The following is a 19,163-nucleotide window of genomic DNA, read 5'->3' as shown; positions in this document are numbered from 1 at the left end:
ATTTGCTTTTATCTTACATGTATAAATATGTCATGTTTATTTCATGTAATTTTTTTTTTATAAAACTATACTCGTCAATATTATATTATGTAATTATGATATAACATAGATTACAAATATAATAGCTAAAATAATATTTCAGTTACTTGTATATTTCATATTTTATTTGGATTACAAAATATAATAGTTGGTAACAAGCTTAAAATGTTTTAATATACTATACTCTGTGTACAGTTTAAATATATTCAATTGGAGAACGTGAAGAATCATCGCATGTATCAAACTACAAGTATCTAACTCTAGGTTTTCCATTAAGGAAAATACAACTTTTGCCAGGTAAAACAAGTCTTGTGAGTCAGTTTCAAATGATAAACCATAATCAGGTACCTACATAAAATTATTTCTTTTTGTATGAAATCTACATGTTATTTAGCAATTATTACAAGAGTATCATACTTTCAAAGCACTGAAATTGTAGTGAATTTTGGTACAAGTAATTAATATAAAATACATTTTAAACGAATTATAATAATTTATCGATCATATAAAATTAAAAATATGTATATTTAAATTTTCGTTGTGTGTCAAAAAATTTTAGTGAATTTTTTCATCAAACATCTTCAAAATATTATGTTTGAAAACAAATACTAATGGAATATTGTCGAAACGTTGTGTACCTATTAAATATCGCATGTTAATAAAATGTTGGTTTCCCAAAAGAAAATTGAGTTTTCTCGGAAACTGTTTGGTTACAAATTGTCTGATGTCGGTTACAATTAGTTACTAAAAGGTTACTAAAATTTGGGATAGGTCGGGATTGGATAGGACAAAGTTGGGGGGGGCTGCGTGAAGTTGGCCCCCCGAAAATAAAATTGAGTTTTCTCGGAAACTGTTATGTTACAAATTGTTTGATGTCGGTTACATTTAGTTACTAAAAGGTTACTAAATTTGAGGATAGGTCGGGATTGGATAGGACAAAGTTGGGGGGCCAACTTCATGAACGTGCCATAAGGGCCGAGATTTGTATTATATCTTTTTCTGTTGGGTCAGAAGGGCCATAATATATTATTTACTGTTATAGCCATAAGGGCTTGATTTATTTATTATACCATATTTTATACATTTGTGTTGCTGTGATTTTGTTATATTTATATTATTATTATTGTGTATTATACAGCAACAGCAACTTATTACCAGAAACCTTGTTACCATTTTTATTATTATTTGTTTTATTGTACACACTTCCACATTCTACACTTCTACATACATACACACATTCATAGGCCCTCCGCACACTACGCGACTTAGACGCGACGCGATTTTTGCCTCTCGCGATTTCCTAGCAAAGTGATTGGGAATCCACTGATGGCGCAATTTGATAACAACGCGATTGCGACGCGACTGTGACGCGAGCGACGGACGACACGTGCGACCGACAGTGCTGGTCGCTTGGCAGTCGCGTCGCGCGGATCGCATAATATATTATTATTATATAGTAATATTATAATATAAATAATATAATATTATAATATATTATAATATATAATATATGATATATTTTTTAATAATATACCTAATATAATATGTCATAATGATGGAAGCGTTCAACGTCAAATTTGTTGGTGAAATTGAAAAACATCCAGAACTTTATAATTTCACTATACCGGAGTATTCAAGAAGGGATTGTCAAGACAAGAGTTGGCATAATGTGTCAATGGCAGTTAATTTATCTGGTAAGCAAATATACTAATAAAATAAAAATTATTTTAATATATTAATAATTGTTTTTATTTTTAATCAGAAACTAAAAACCTAATTTTAAAAATACTCCAAAAACACGCTATCACGCAATACACGTTCCGAGTATTAATAGTTTTAATTCCCACTATTATTAAACATAAATAAAATTATTTATATATTTGCCAACCAATGAAACATCTTATCAGTACTCTTTATAATGTATACAGTATACGCATTTATAAATATAACGAAATAATATAAAATCTCGTAGGTAATGCTAATATAATAATTTTTAATTTTAATAATAAAAATACAGAGAGAATACCATTAAATAACATTTTATTAAATGAAACAAAATATTACAGACTATATACAATTATTCCACTGCCACGGAAGTGATGCTTGAGGAGTAATAAAGTATCGTGATAAATAATCTCTCAAGTCATAACCTGATGATTGATCATTTACTCGTACGGTACTCTCATTTGATGTCCAATCATCTGTTGTGATGTTGGTAGTGTTATTACGCAGACCAACACTTTCTTCAAAGTTCGCATTGCATATCGAGTACCTTCTCTTTTACGAATAAAATTGTGGAGTATACAACACGCCTTTACGATATTATTGACTTTATCAACATCTCGGCAACGAATGGCGGTACTCAGCACTTGAAATTTTTCCGTCATCATTCCAAATGTGCACTCAATAGTTTTTCTTCCTCGGCTCAATCGGTAGTTAAATACTCTTCTAATGTTGTCTAGAGTCCGTCTGGGGTAGGGTCTCATTAGAAATTTTGATAATGGAAACGCCTCGTCTGCTACAAAATAGTAAGGAAATTTACAGTTGTTAGTATCATAAGGTAGCTTTGAAGGTGGTGGAATATCAAGTTGTGAGTGAGTTATATGATATTTCATTGCTGAAGCCCGAAATATTCCACCGTCACTGTTCCTACCGGCATATCCGGTTTCGACCATTGTAAAAAGTCCATCAGCATCACAACACCCCAATAATACTATGGAATGGTAGGCTTTATAATTGAAATTACTGGAACCTGTATTCGGTAATTTCTCTATACGAATATGTTTTCCATCTATACTGCCTATACAGTTAGGGAGATTCCACAATAATTCATAACGTTCTGCAATATTTTTCCATTGATCCTTATTCGGTTTCGACATCCAATATCCATTCATCACATCCCATATTATCTGAGTCGTCTCTGCCACGATCTGCCCAACTGTTGTCTCTCCTCGGCAAAAGTACAACCCAAGCGAGACAAATGTACTCCCTGTTGCCAAATATCTGTAAAATATAAATGTAAATGTATCATCGTTTTTTTTTTTTTTTTTTTTTCAAAACAAAAATAATATCTTACCTAACCTTTAAGTAGATGCTTAATATGAATGTTTTAGTGAATGAATGCAAAGAAAAATGGAGGAATCTAAGGACTACGTTTGTGAGAAGAATGAAATACTCTAAAAGTGGATCCAAAGCCAAAAAACCGTATTATTTGAACGAGGCAATGCAGTTCACGATACCATTTGTCAAAACCTCTGCAATACCTAGTGGAAATTTGTCACCTATTCCTAATGAAGATTTTGAGACTCCCGATGTGTGGGAAAACTCAGACATATCGGAATATCCTGAACCAAACCAGCAGGACAGCAATCCAGTCTCATCACCAGATATGCTTCTACCACTTTCTCCTAATCCCTCTACTCTGAATAGCACCACACCACTAATTACGAGACAATCTGAAACTGAGCGCGTTAACACTCCAGAATCGACATTTTTGAAGTCCAAATATACTACAAGTAAAAAAGTTAAGAAAAATAACTCTAGTTCTACTGATGCTGACAAAGCGTTTGCTGAATATTTTGAAACCAAGAAAGCCAAATTGGCCGCTAGTACTTCTGATGCCAGAACAGATTCAGTGAAACAATTTTTGAATATCTTATACCAGATCTCTTAACAATGTCAGATGTACAACTGAGAACTTATAAGCGTAGATCTATTGAACTTATAGACGCAATACTTTGTCCTCCCCCAGTGAACAGTCATTCTTCAGTTGGTACCTATTTATCTTCGTTTACATCAGATGAAAGCTCAGAAAATTCAAATTACACAGTCTTGTAATGATTAATTTTATAAATAGTATATTTAATAAGAAGGATTTGTTTTTTTTATGATTTATTTTATAAACACTTATGTTAAATAAAAAGGATTTGTTTTTTTTTATGATTTATTTTATAAACAATTATGCTAAATAAGAAGGATTTGTTTTTTTTATGATTTATTTTATAAACAATTATGCTAAATAAGAAGGATTTGTTTTGTTTATGATTTGCTATATTAAACTATATTAAAAAGACGGATTTTTTTTTTTTATGGCAGTAATATTTATTTAATGTGAAGTATTTAGTGTTCAGAAAAGGTCGCTAAGCTAAAAGTTGTCTAAGAAGTTTATAATAATTGGTTAGGCCTTAAATGTATATAATGATATATTACATGGTAAGGTAATAAACAAATTTGAATTAATTTCTTTGAATAATATAATACTTTATTATTATCGAGCCTCACTTGATCACATACGTTGATAATAAGATAACATATGTTTATAATGTTTATATTCTTGTGTTCTATACAGCATAACATTTTGACAATATTTTGACTCGTTTTGGGCTGTTTTCACTTGCCCCCCCTTTTTTATGATTAGTTTTATAAAGGCTAATATTAAAAACTATATTAAAACTATTATAGGTATAAAATAATTTTAATAATAATATAATATTATTGAAATAGTAATATAATTTATGTACCTTAATGTGATTAATATTCGTTCTTCTGCGCCCACACATTCTCTCATGTTAGTATTCTTCTGATGAATGGCAGGAGAGAGAATGTCAACAATTTCTTTATAGGATTCCTTCGACATTCTATAGAATGCCATAAATTTGACGTCGGTTTCCTGAAGTTCTCTAGCAGAAACAAATAGCCGACAGTGGTGATTCCTTTGAATATATGGATGAATCCAAAACTTCCTTTTTTGATTCCGTTGTCGCTTTTCTCTACTAACCAACTTTTTGTACAAATAGTACGTAGCCAGTGGCGTAACTGGATAAAAAACTAGGGGGGGCAATGTAATTTATTCACCATAATCAAAACCCTGAGTCCCTGACCCCTACATTGATTTAGTCTTAAAACCAAGGCTTCAAACCGAAATGATTTTTGTGGTTAATGGTTTTAGTTCTTCTTTAATTTTTTTCGGTTTAAAAAATCGGTTAATATTGATCCTACATTTCATGGTTATTAAAAACCGATTTTTAAATTAATAAAATCGGTTAATTTTTTTTTAATAATATGAATAATATGTTTATACTGTCTATGTTAGAAACAAATTGTAGCCCGTAGGTAACAGTTACCCATATTGTTAAATATTATTAAGTACCTAGAGAGGTCATTAATAAAATGTGCTATGAGTAGTTTAAAATGTAGGTAAGTAGTATAAATATTATATACACATATTGACATATTTTATGCTTGGGGAACAATAAATAATAAATAAATAACCATCAAATAATTTAATTACTTTATTAACAAATAAAAGAAAGAATAGGTTTTATTTTTTGTTATTTTAGTGTGAGTTTTCTGTTACCTCCTACTCCATTCGAAACAAATTCATCAATTACTTTGTCAAAATCTATTGGCGAGTAATGCGATTATTGCCATAACACTGACAATACGTCAACATTGTAATATTATTCAACAAGAGAAACATAAAATAAATTTAAACTTTTATAAAGTAATTTGAGGAAAAAAATATTTTAATATTATAATAATATGTTAACAGTCTTGTTAAAAATACTTTTTAAATGTGGATTATTTGTGGGGGGGCAAAATGATACTTTTGCCCACCCACAAACATTTCTGGGGGGGGCAATTGCCCCCCCCCCCTTGCCCCCCCGCAATTACGCCACTGTACGTAGCAATTGCTTCTTCGTCACTAGATGAACTCGACATTTTAAAAAAGGATGTGAAGAACTGGTGTGTGAAACCTCCGTAAAATGACTGATAATAATCGAATGTTACATAAACAATAATAATATTAATCGCACGACAATCGCTTCGTGTGCGTACGCGTATCGCACAGATCGCTCGTATCACATACAACGCGCCCACATCGCGTCGCGTCTAAGTCGCGTAGTGTGCGGAGGGCCATACACAAATACACATAATCCACAACATACACTACATAGCTCGACAGTATTTGCCCGGCAACCCCGACCACTGCTGTTCGAGCTATCACACCACCACACAACCAACTAGTCCTACATAACATATTTCTTAGAACTAGGTGTCGTAATAATTAGAGTTTGGTGGCCGGACTCGTATATTATCACTATATACTACGGCCCGCACAACGTCTATATTATGTATAGTGTATAATATACGCGATTGTGTGCGTGTGCATATATATATTGCTATGTACTGACGTCCCGCTAAAACACATAAAACCGCATATACATGTAGGTTTACGTAAGTGTCCCTGGGGCATATGATTTCACCACCGATCACATTGTATCAAATCTCGATAGCCGGTACGAGTAGAATATTAAAATAAGAGAAGCTCATTGTACGAAATTATCGTGTTGGCAGGAAATCATTTAGATACCTAATTAGGGCATCGGGTTAATGGATATTAGGCGTGTGTCACGAATAGTAGGATGTGACCGAACGGCCGCACGAGCGTGGGATGCTACGGTATCCTATAATGATACGCACGTCCGATTTTGCACGACTCGGCCATGGATACATACTTATCTTATCGATAGGAGAGGAAACACAGGGAGTAGGACTATCTGGACCATATAGGAGAGCCCCGATTAGACCCAATTCAGACGTGAGCCACCAGAGTCAGAGCAAGCACCTTCACGCCAGACACCAGTCCAATTTAATTATTCGGACTTAGAATATTTTGCAACTAAATCATTTGTGCAGTAAAAAGTGTTTTATTTACATAGTAATCCAATAAATATCTAATAAATTAATCACAAATTAAGTTGTTATACTTATTACACTCAATCCATCTACCTCAACACCAGTCGTTTGTCCTCCTGTATGCTGGGACGCTACAAATTTGGCGCAGTCGGTAGGATTTTCCATCTACGGGAAGCTGAACATTTTTTGTTTTCAACTTCACGGAGGCAACTCACCCAAGAGTCACGTTTGGAGGACTGATCACCTTCCAGCAACTCCGGGAAAAAAGAGAATCTACGTAGCAAGCAGCTAGAGCAGTCAGGACAACAACCAGAGCAACAATGGAAGCAACTCAAGCAGTGACAGTATTGTGAGTTGTAATTTAAATTTTGGGGTATTTATTTATGTAGGAATTTTAATTATAAGGCTCTGTCACGTCTCCTTTGGATCTGTAAGGACCATCGTATAAAATTTATTGTGAAGGTGTATATATATATATATATATATATATATATTATCTATTTAAAGAAATAATATGGTAGGTAATGTATCAAAGTGTAGGAAAATTTTGAGAAATATATATATGTTATCTACTTAAAGAAATAATATGGTAGATAATGTATAAAAGTGTAGGGAAATTTCGAGTATATAAATGGTATATGTACCGATAAAAGTGTTATAAAGAGAATAAATGAGTATAAAGTGAATTTAAATAAATGTTATATGAGAATAATTTTGTGGTATAAATTAATATGAAATGAATATAAGTGAAAATAAATGAGAATAATTTTGAGATATAAAAGTGAATATAATATAATTGAGAAAATAATAGAGAGTATATATATAATTGGAATTACGCGCGTAATGTAATGTAATGTAATATAATATAATATCATATAATAAATTGAATTGAAATAAAGAGATATTGAGTTAAAAAGTAATTGAGAGTTTATTAAATGGTAGTTAAGCCATAATTTTTGTGATTTCGAGAAATATTGATATATATGGATAATTGAGTTTTAAAAGAAGAAATAAATAAGTGAATAAATATTTGAAATAAATGTGCGCACATACATATGTAAGTTGAATTAAAAGAGAAATACTAAAGAGTAAAATTGAATAAAGTGTAATTGAGAAAAGATATATAATAGAGTAACTTAGGGGCCCTAGAATAAGTATTATATTAAATAAATTAGTAAGAAGTAAATCGTAGTGAATATTAGAGTATTGGGTAATAAATATTATAGTTACTGTTAGTGGGTAATTAATTTGAGAATTTCAAAATAAATATTTTGAACAGTTATAAAATTAATAATCAATAGTGGTTATTAAATAAATAGTGATAGAATAGTTAGCGAAATTAGAGTACAATTTAGGTATTTAAATTTTAGGCACATAAAATAAATAAATAGTTTTATTTAAACAATTTTACTAAATGAATAAAATATACATTGATGAATAAAAATTTGGGAGATACGTCAGAGAATCCGACAGGGAATTTAACGGAAATAAATAACGATAGTACTGCGGACATAGGCGTACAGGTAGGAGAGGCAAGTGGCGCTAGCGTAGTAGCTGCCGAAACAAATATAGTAAAAATCGAGGAGTTAATCGATTTGAATAAAACAATTGAATACCCGAGTCCACGATATTCTGACCAAGATAGGTATTTAAGAACAGCTAAGGGAATAGCTTGGGCAGATTTAATTGAAACACCGAGTAGTTTACCTAGAAGAGAAGGAACACGATCCGATCCGGGGGTAGTACACACGGAATTAGTCGCAGAAAAACGAACCAGAAAAATTAGTAACGCTACACTAGAAATGGAATTCGATAAAGCTACGTCCCTTATACCGATATGTACGGGCGCTAATAATGTCGCGGAATTTATTAATACGTGTGATATTGTTGTAAAAGCAGTAGATAAGGATAAATTAGACTTGTCAGTTAAAGTAATAAATTCGAAGTTAGCCGGAAATGCTTTAGAAGCATGTAAATACCGCGAGACTAGTACATGGAATAGTCTAAAGTCCATTTTAAAGGGAGCTTTTGAACATAAGTCATCTGAGAGGACACTGACTTTAGGGCTACACTTTGCGCGTATGAAAGAAAACGAGTGCGTCGCGGAGTACGCGAGTCGAATCAAGGAAATCTATTATAAATTATGTACAATTGCAACAGAGAAATTAAATGAAGCCGAAGCCAAAATCTATAAAAGTCAACTTAAAAATCAGGCATTAATAATTTTTGGTAATGGGCTACCGAAACATTTAAATCTTGCACTAAAAGCTAGGGATCCAAAAACTTTAGACGATGCTATGCAGGTAGCGAAAGACGAAGAAACCGAATATAACGCTAATTTAGATGTAGAAAAATTACGGAAAAATTTGGAAAGACAAGATTTAAACGGGGGAAATGTACTTGAAAATAAGTTTAGGAAACAAGGAAATGATAATAATGGTAACAAACAAAATTTTAATCACGGAAATAATAGATACAATAATTATAACAACGGGTTTAACGATTCTAATAGGCGAACTAATAATAACGTATATAATAATGCATTCGATAAAAATTTTAATCGGAACGGATATAATAACGGAAGACAAAACCAGAGCAATTTTAACCAGCGTAATAATAATCGAAACAGGATATCGCCAAATAACGCAGGATGTTATATCTGTGGCGGCACAAATCATTTCGCACGAGATTGTAGGCAGGCAGGTCAAAATCTGAGACAAGACATTAATTGTCCTCCTGTATGCTGGGACGCTACAATATATATATATATATATATATATATATATTAACACTCCGTCGGTAGGATATAACGACGCGCAGCTACGGCACTGCTGGCGGCGATGCTTATGTTATCGCTAATACACTTTATTATACTATATATTATATACCTTTGGTCGTCCGTGTGACCGTGTCCCTGATTATCGAGTTTCTGCGGGTTATCGAATTATCGAGTTTCTGCGGATTTTCTGTAGATTTTCTGTATCGGTTTCCTGACACCAAAATCGATTGAACTCAAACGGCGGTAGTCCACGTAGGTTCTTTAGTGATCTCCAAAATTGCACCGTCGCAAAATAAATTACGATAGTTTTTCGCTTTTAGAGATCCCACCGCTGCCACCAATGAAGTGTAGTCCACCGTCGTATGGTATTCAAATAGTAGATATTGGCGTCAAATGAAATAACACACGGATTCACTAGGTACCTATATAATTAATTCTTTATTAAATTAAACACTTAAAAAAAAAACAATATATTAACACTGATACATTATTACGACTTATTAGAGGTTTTGATTAAAACTATATGAGTGACGCTCTGTTACAAAACTTAAAGGATGCTCTGTTATAAACTTACAAGATGCTCTGTGTAGATACACTCGTGTCGTTCACTCTTTCCAGACTTTACTCGACTGACTCGCGACCACCGACCGGGCCCGTCGCAACGTTCCGCCTGGGGTCTTCGATATGTGCTGACCCAGCCATTTCGGTCATGTAGACCATCGTGAGAACCGAAATGGTCACACACTCTTTTACCCTGGGTCAACACATTTGCGCATTTATATGTAAGCCTCCAATACATACATACATACACACATACATACATATATACATACATACATACTCAACCATACACAACACAACAATGCGTCGGGCTCTAGACAAACGGTAGTTAAAAATTCTTTTGGCCGATCCCTTTTCATGAGAGCCGGGGTAAGGTCTTATTATGTTCTCTTTTAACGGAAATGCCTCATCCGCTACAAATACATATGATACGGCCTTTTCCCGTCCAATTAATTTTTCTGCTGGTGGAATTTCTAGTTTTTGTACTTCAAGCTGTTTAAAAAACGATGTACTTCGAAAAACTCCGCCGTCCGATATTCGGCCCTGGCAACCGACATCAGCATACAAAAAATTGTAATCGGCATCAACAACTGCCATCAATACAATGCTGAATGTTGATTTTTAATTGAAAAAATTACTTCCACTACCAATTGGTGCTTGTAGTTGTACATGTTTCCCATCAATTGCACCAATGCAATGGGGGAAATTCCATAAATCTTCATGTTTTTTTCCAACGCCCAACCACTCTTCTTGGGTCTTAGGTATCTAGAAACATGAGTGTTTTATAAATTTTTAATTACAAAATTATTTGCAAAATTCTCGATACTTTGATAAATTTTATAAAAATTTGGACTATAAACTTTTATAAAAAAAATCGTGGTTACGTTTACGATTTTTCAATATTTTTTAATTACTATTATAACAAATTATGAGGACCTTGTATTTAATGATTGACATTTATTGAAAAAATCGGGAAGTCGCAAATTTTTGCAATATTTATGGATATCATAAAAATATTATCTTTAAGTGCGTATAAAAAACGCACGTTGCACCAGCACCGCCCATTAAAATTTTTTGACTTTTTATTTCATCAATAATTAGCACGCAATTAGCATGAATTTGCATGACTAATTTTGCAATTTGCACGACATCGGTGTCTCCGGGGAACCGTAAAAATCAACGGGCGGTGCTAGTGAAACATTTCGCCAACACCGCCCGACCAAAAAAAAGGAAATTTTTATATTTTTATAGAACCATCATTTAGCATGCATTTGCACGACTATCGCCGAAAATCGCAAGATCGTCACTTCCGTGCGAAATCGTTTCCAATAATTTGGGCGTTTAGCCAGCACCGCCCCAGAGTGAAAATTTTCGAATTTCTAAAATTGAACCACACCATCATTTAGCACGCATTTAGCATGAATTTGCACGACTATTGTCGAAATTCACATGATCGTCACATTTGTGCCAAATCTCCAGTATTGTAAATCAAATTATAAAAAATCAAACTTAATAAAAACCACAAGTGGTATATAAAATCTATATTTATGCGTGCTAAATGATGGTTCTATAAAAATATAAAAATTTCCCTTTTTTTGGTCGGGCGGGGTTGGCAAAATGTTTCACCAGCACCGCCCGTTGATTTTTACAATTCCAGAGACACCGATGTCGTGCAAATTGCAAAATTAGTCATGCAAATTCATGCTAATTATTGATGAAATAAAAAGTCAAAACTTTTTGATTGGCGGTGCTGGTGCAACGTACGTGTATAAAAATAACGTGGCTTACGACTTGATTTACAAAACAAAAAAAGAAATTTTAAGCTTAATAAGTTGAAGTAAACTTTTGGTTAATATTTCAAGGGTTATTCTTTTTTGAGTTACACCAAAAAACAAAATCAAATAATCGAAAACTAATTTTGCGTAATGTTTATAATTTATTTTAATGGCCGACTGCCACACACAAAGAACATAATAAACCAAGTGAAGCTATTGAAATCGTGGAAGATCTAACTGAAGATGATAGTGAACGTAGCACAAATGAAGAACAACCTCAAAAAGAAAAATTTTTTGTTTCACCCCAAAAAACTACAGGATTAAAAAGAAAAAAGTTCAGGAAGACCCCTAGGATAGCAGAAACGTATCAAATGATAAAAGAAATTTCCAATAAAAGGCAAACACCAAAAGTGAAGAGCGAAAATATTGTTTTCGGAGAGTATATTGCCAGTAAACTAGAATTATTTGATCAACACACAAAAACAATACTTCAACATCATATAAGTAGTCTCATATGTTCCGCTGAAATTAACTATATTCATAACAAATCTGGCAACCAAACTCTTCAACTCAATATTAATAATCAGCCTTCAGCCAATACAATGTTATTTTCATCTCCACTGTCATCGCCAAGTTCATCATCTCTTCATTAAATACCTTCAGTTCAACCACAGTCACTATATTACCTTACTACAGTGCAGCAGCCTCATCATCAAGATATGTCTCACTTCTCAAGTATACACGACTAACAGTATCAGAAAACACCTGATATCAACGGTAGATCACGGTAGATGGACATAAGTCCATGCGTCAGAAACTATCCTAACTGATGACCTAAATACTTCGTCAAATATATAATACAGTTTGGACTAACACTTTGTGTGAAGTATCATCATCTGGCGATAAAGGTCAACCCCCCGCCAGTCACATATGATTCGGACAATACATTCCATTTAGCTATATGACGCGCAGGATCCGCTCAGCGGACGACCCTTTTCGACCGTAATGCATGTATATGCGTTTATCAATCACTGTACCCGCTCGATATTGTACAAGCCGATAGATTATGGCGAGGGCGTCTGTTGATAATAATTTTGGACGCCTGACCGTTGGCCAGTAAATATTAAATCAGTCATATTTTCTCTCCTAACCAAAGCATTCCACTTAATTTAATCTCTACCGACATTTGAACATTGAAATCTTGACACATCGTTATACTTATAAAGTGAGTTTATTTTATTTATTTTATTATCATTATTATGTATGCACTCATATTACACGACTGTAACGTTTATAGTATTGAATATATCATTTGATTATCAGTGGAGAATTTTTATTTCTTATATAAAATTAACAGATTATATTTGTTCTAGTTTTGAATTCATTATCATTCATTCAACCATATCAAGTCATCATCACACGATTCTACACACGTCTTCTAATTAAAAAAGTGAGTTAATTTAATTAATTATATAATTATACAGTGTGTTTCCTTTTAAAGGTAACACTAAATAATTCTGTCCAGTGACATCGGATTAATATGCGGATTTCGGGAGGGAATAGGGAATATATAAATACACATTTCTTGACGATTTTTACATTTTTAGATCTATCCGTGTGCGCATGCGCAATACAACTTGCATTTTTTAAATGGCAACAGGTGTTTTGAATACCAAATTTTTTTAAGTCGATTTGGTCCTTTTTACCATAGCTCTAAAATCAAAATTGACTAAATGGCAACCAGTCAAAGTTTCGATTAATATTATTGAATTATTTAATAATATCTGCAAACCTACGGATACAAAAATAATAAATAAAATTTCATAATAATTCATAAAATTCTAGTATGATTGGTGAAAAATTCAATAATATTAATCGAAACTTTGACTGGTTGCCATTTAGTCAATTTTGATTTTAGAGCTATGGTAAAAAGGACCAAACCGACTAAAAAAAATTCGGTCTATCCGAATTTGGTATTCAAAACACCTGTTGCCATTTAAAAAAATGCAAGTTGTATTGCGCATGCGCACACGGATAAATCTAAAAATGTAAAAATTATCAAGAAATGTGTGTTTATGTATTCCCTATCCCCTCCTGAAATCTGTATATTAATCCGATGTCACTGGACAGAATTATTTAGTGTTACCATTAAAAGGAAACACACTGTATATACCAGTGCATCAAACTCAATTTTTATTCAATATTAATAAATAATAGTCAACATTTTTAAATATTTAGTACTAACTCGACCACCGTCTCCGTGCCGCCACCAAATTTTAATTTTTCAATTTTTTTCCGAAAGTGAGTTTTTACTCTAATAATAAAAATAACTATTCTCGCTATACGCTCGCGTTTAAATAATTTATTTTTTCAGTTCTCAGTTTACAATGGCATTTTTAGCGGCATTTAAATCGCAGGCCAGAATCGTAAACTTGTCCATTGCCATTGGGGATCTAATCATAGACGTGTCGTACCCCATACCATTGATTATAAATACTATAGATAGCTCACGGCAGTACAAAATATGCTGCGCTAAAATTATTTCCGATAGAGAGCGATAAGAAATATCTTTCATAGAAATTATACTATATTGCTAATATTATTATTGTCGGTGTCTTGCCGTCGCGGCTCGTTAGCACTCGTGACTCGTCGTTAACCGTCGCGCGTCGATGCGCAGGTATCGACATGACACTCGCACACTCCGGGAACGGTGGGAAAATAACGCGGCATTGCGGCAACATATGCAATTAAATTAACTAGCCAAATGGTTGTTGATCGGTACTCGCCACTCGGTAGTTCTAAGTTGGTTAATTATGGGTGAAAATTTTTCGATGACGTTTTAGTCATGTTGCAGTCAAAATAAACACATTTATCCTCGGACATATTATATTTTAATCATTTATAAATATGTTACATATCATATTGTATTAAAAGGTTAAAAGGTATAAAAGGTTTTTTCCATAGTATTGCAGATTTTATTTATATTATAGATAAATTAAAAAAATTAATTAATTACCAGAATTAACTATCCATTTTTTAGACGTTTCTTCGTTTGATGGAAAAGGATGAAATATTATATTTGTAGTATTTCTACGTGTATTTGTGCAATTAAAAAATGCACATTTGTCACTAGACATTTTAATTATTTGAGAACAACACAGTAGACAACAAAAAGTATAAATGATTTCACCGATATATATGTAATACCTTATTACATAAAAATAATAACACAAAAAATAAAACACTATAGTTTTTACGAGACACCTAAGGAATAAACGCAACAACCAAGTTTAAAAACAAAAATTATCCATGAGTGGTCGTTCAATTTGTACGCACGTTTGTCCGCAAGTGTAATTGAATCAAAATAATTCCAATATTTTGTACAAGCATACAAAGATAGATTATAAATAGTAAATAATTTTATAATCAATGATACTATTTAAAATCAATGGTATATAGGTAATTTAAAAGAGCCGAAAATACTTCGCATCGAGTGTAACGAGAAGCCTATTGTATTTGTAGGTTTAATAATAATATCTTTATTTATGGAATATTATTTCAATTTACAAAATATAATATATCATGACAATGACTGTATACTATGTGTGCAAACTTACCTACTATAAACATAAAAATGACTATATGTAATAACAAATTAATATAATTTAATAATTAAGGATTAATTTTAAAATAAATATTTAACTTATCTAAGGGGAGGGGGTTTCACCGATTTTAACCAAACTTAATTAAAAAGTGAAGGCTATAAAAAAGTAACATTTGTCCCACAAAAATTAATTTTTACATTGACAAATGTTGATTAAAAATAATAGAGTTTAGTATCAATGGTAATAATCAAAATTTAAATTATTTTATTTTATTATTTTTTCAAGCAATCGTAGTCTTGTAGGTAATGATTTTGATCAAAAAATCACATTTCTAGATACAAACATTTTTAATTAAATTGTTAAGGGGGCGTTAAATCTGTTGTTTCCGTCTTACAAGTGTGTAACATAGCAAATCTCACCAACAGCAGATCAGGTTTATCTCCGTTAATTTAAAAATTAGAGTGAATTGACCTCTTATAACATTTTAAGTTAAGATTTTCTTCTAATTTTAAGTATTTTGAAGGCTTTTTATATTATTTTATTTCATTATAGTTATGTGTATTTTAAAATTGTAAATTGTTTATACATATTAACATATTAATATAATATTCATAGCTCGCTCTGGAATTAAAATACATATAACAAAAAACTTATGTCATATCCTACATAATATTGACTTTAAATTTTATAGGTCAATTCACTAATTTTTCAACTAACGGAGATAAATGTGTTTTGCTAAGCGTACAATTTGCCATGCTACGCGCTTGTAAGTCTGAGACAATAATAATTAATGTCACTCTAATGTCCCCTAAGTTCTGTTATAAATGTACATTTTAAAGAAAACTATACTACCAGCCGAAAAGGAGGCTACCAATATCTAGGGTTATATTTAAATATTTATAATTATTTTGTTATCGTTGGCAGTGCGGCAGTGCAACAAGTACCGGTTTACACTAACAGTTTACAATATACGCAATATAATTGAATACACTATACAGCATTGTTATTGTCTTATTCTGTGGTATTCGCGTATACGTCTCTATAGACGCCCCGAGAATTGAAATCAAGATAGGCCAATGTCAAATATTGTCAATAGGTAGGGTATGTCGTACGTCCGTTTCTACTGTGAAAAAATTTAGACTAACCCTACTCCTACGAACTATACTAGCGAATATTGCGGTACACGCCATAACTACAAATATCGTGTGGAGCGCCACGTAGCGGTACTCGCCATTCAGCGCGCAGCATATTTTGTACTGCAGTGAGCTATCTATAGTATTTATAATCAATGCCCATACGTACAATGAAGAATGTCGAAACAAAGTTTGGGATCTCCGTGTACTGCGTTTTGGACGATACAGCAGGTGGTCGTACGATCAATGTATTCCTGCCCAAGGCAATCCGGATAAACGAGGTGGACATCGGCGAATATAATATGAACGTTGTACCGAGGATTAGCCTCGTTTATAAGGGGTTAAATACTATACCGGATTTATTGACTTAGAGAAAGCCTTTGATACCGTCAACTGGGCACTATTGATGAACTCTATGAAAAAAGCATGAATAGATTAGAGGGATAGACGAATAATAGTAGTATGTATTTGTATGTTCTGAGCACCTTTTTTACAGGGAGATTTCTTTAGTTCAAGTTCGAGTTAGTTAGACATTTCTACATACGTCTATCGTGTAACGAAAAAATCTCAATTTTTTTTAGACAACATTTTATGTTAACTCAGATTTTCCGTGTAACACAATATGGTGTTAACACATATATTGTCCACCTATGGTAACCCCTCACATTAAAGTATTTACTGTGTACAAACCAAATTTTTTTTTACCAAAATTAATTGTAAACTGAAATAATTATTTCAAGTAAAAAACATAAATTATTTAATAAACTTTTTTTATTATTATAAATAAATTTACACAAGTTTTCTTACTTCTCTAGTAAAAGGTACATATTCTACAATACGATCATGAATTAATAAACAATAAGTAGTTACACCTGTAAGGGATTCTGATGCTTCAATTTCCAATTCAACATCCACTGCTGAGGCTGTTGCCGAATCATTCTGTTTTGAAGTATCAATAACTATAATGGGTGCGTTTGATAGAAAAGTAGATGGACTCAATAAAGGGTTCCGTATACTTTTTTCGTAATATGATTCTTGAAACGATGTATACATATCATATAATAAAGTAAAATTATTTTTTGAAAAATCTAAATTCAAATTATCATACGGATATGCAATCGAGTTTAGAAATACTTTAACATTCGTTAGATTACAATGGTCGAATATACTATAATCTTTTGTTATTGTATTTTTACGATCTTATTTGTAATCCAATTATAAATAAATCGTGGTTTTTCTAATTTTGAAGCGGTTTTCAAGTTCCATACTACTTTTTTAGTAGTTCCGAGTTCAGGATATTCAAAAGTTTCGAAAGATCTAAAAGGAATAAACAAACTTTTTCTTTTTCTACAAGTTTCAATAACTTTAACCTTTCTTCATCATCAACAGTAATATGCGGCACCTTCCAGACTATATTAATTAATACAACTTTACCAAAAGCAGCAGCTATACCACTTTTAAGGCTTAACGCGTTTAAATCAGTATGACTTCGAGTTAATATTAATTCCAATCTTGAATTTACTAATATTTTTTTATAATCTTCAAACAGACCTAACCAATATTTCAATGGAATGCAAGCACTGAATTCACCTTTATCATTTGTTAATTGTGTTCCATTTTTAAAATTCCAGCCAGAATTTTCGTAACAATTAAAGTTATCTGGTGTACAAGATAAGAATCCTTTCAGCGAGCTTGTGATTCCAAGAACACGTGTGCTATCTACTTCTATTCCATTTATTTCTAATCGTATTTGTTCGAAGAGATATGAATAACCATTATTACACAGTTTCACTTTATCAGGATCAGATATTATTCCTTCTAAATAAATAAAGCTCTCGTGTAGATACGGATAAACATCTGTTTGCTGTACTGATATCCGTATTTCATCATTATTATTAAACGATGTTGTGTACGGTGTATATGAATGATATTCAATTTTCGTTATTTTAGAATCCGTCTCGTACCGTGAACTTATATCTAAAATATCACTCTCAGGCATTCTGTTTTAATTGATAACCTAGAGCTTGCAAAATTTTTTTATTTTTCAACGAAAATTTTTTTACTTTATTTGATGTTACCAGTACCACTTTAGTCTTATGACTAGTTGAACTGATCCGAAGTAGTGGATTTATATTGAATTTTAATACCATATCAAGATCCTTAACGTTTAATATGTAACACGATTGTCAATGCCTCACCAAAATTATCAATCGGATTATGATCTTGATCAACTAGCTGAACGGTTATCGAATCAATATTTGTTTTATTCCATTTGTAATGTATTAAATTTAGCGGTGTCTGAATTACTTAAGATCCTGTCCTTCCACTTGGGAAAAACTCGTAAATCGAATGACTTTGAGGATGGTTGTTGAATGATCCTTGAGCTATATTACACAATAGTTTTATAGAATTCATTGAGTTTAAATTTACTGCTTTTTCCGATCGAAGAATTGCATACACTGGTTTATATTGTCTTTTTTCAAAACCGAATACAGGTGCCATACTATATGAAATCTCAAAGTGTAGTATCCCATTATATTTTATATATGATCTAAAATCATTAGGATCAACC

This window comes from Diuraphis noxia, unplaced genomic scaffold (genome assembly GCF_037042655.1).
Source record: "Diuraphis noxia isolate RWA-SAM2 unplaced genomic scaffold, SU_Dnox_SAM2 contig0001, whole genome shotgun sequence".
Taxonomy (NCBI): Eukaryota; Metazoa; Arthropoda; class Insecta; order Hemiptera; family Aphididae; genus Diuraphis; species Diuraphis noxia.
Note: the sequence above shows the minus strand (reverse complement) of the source record.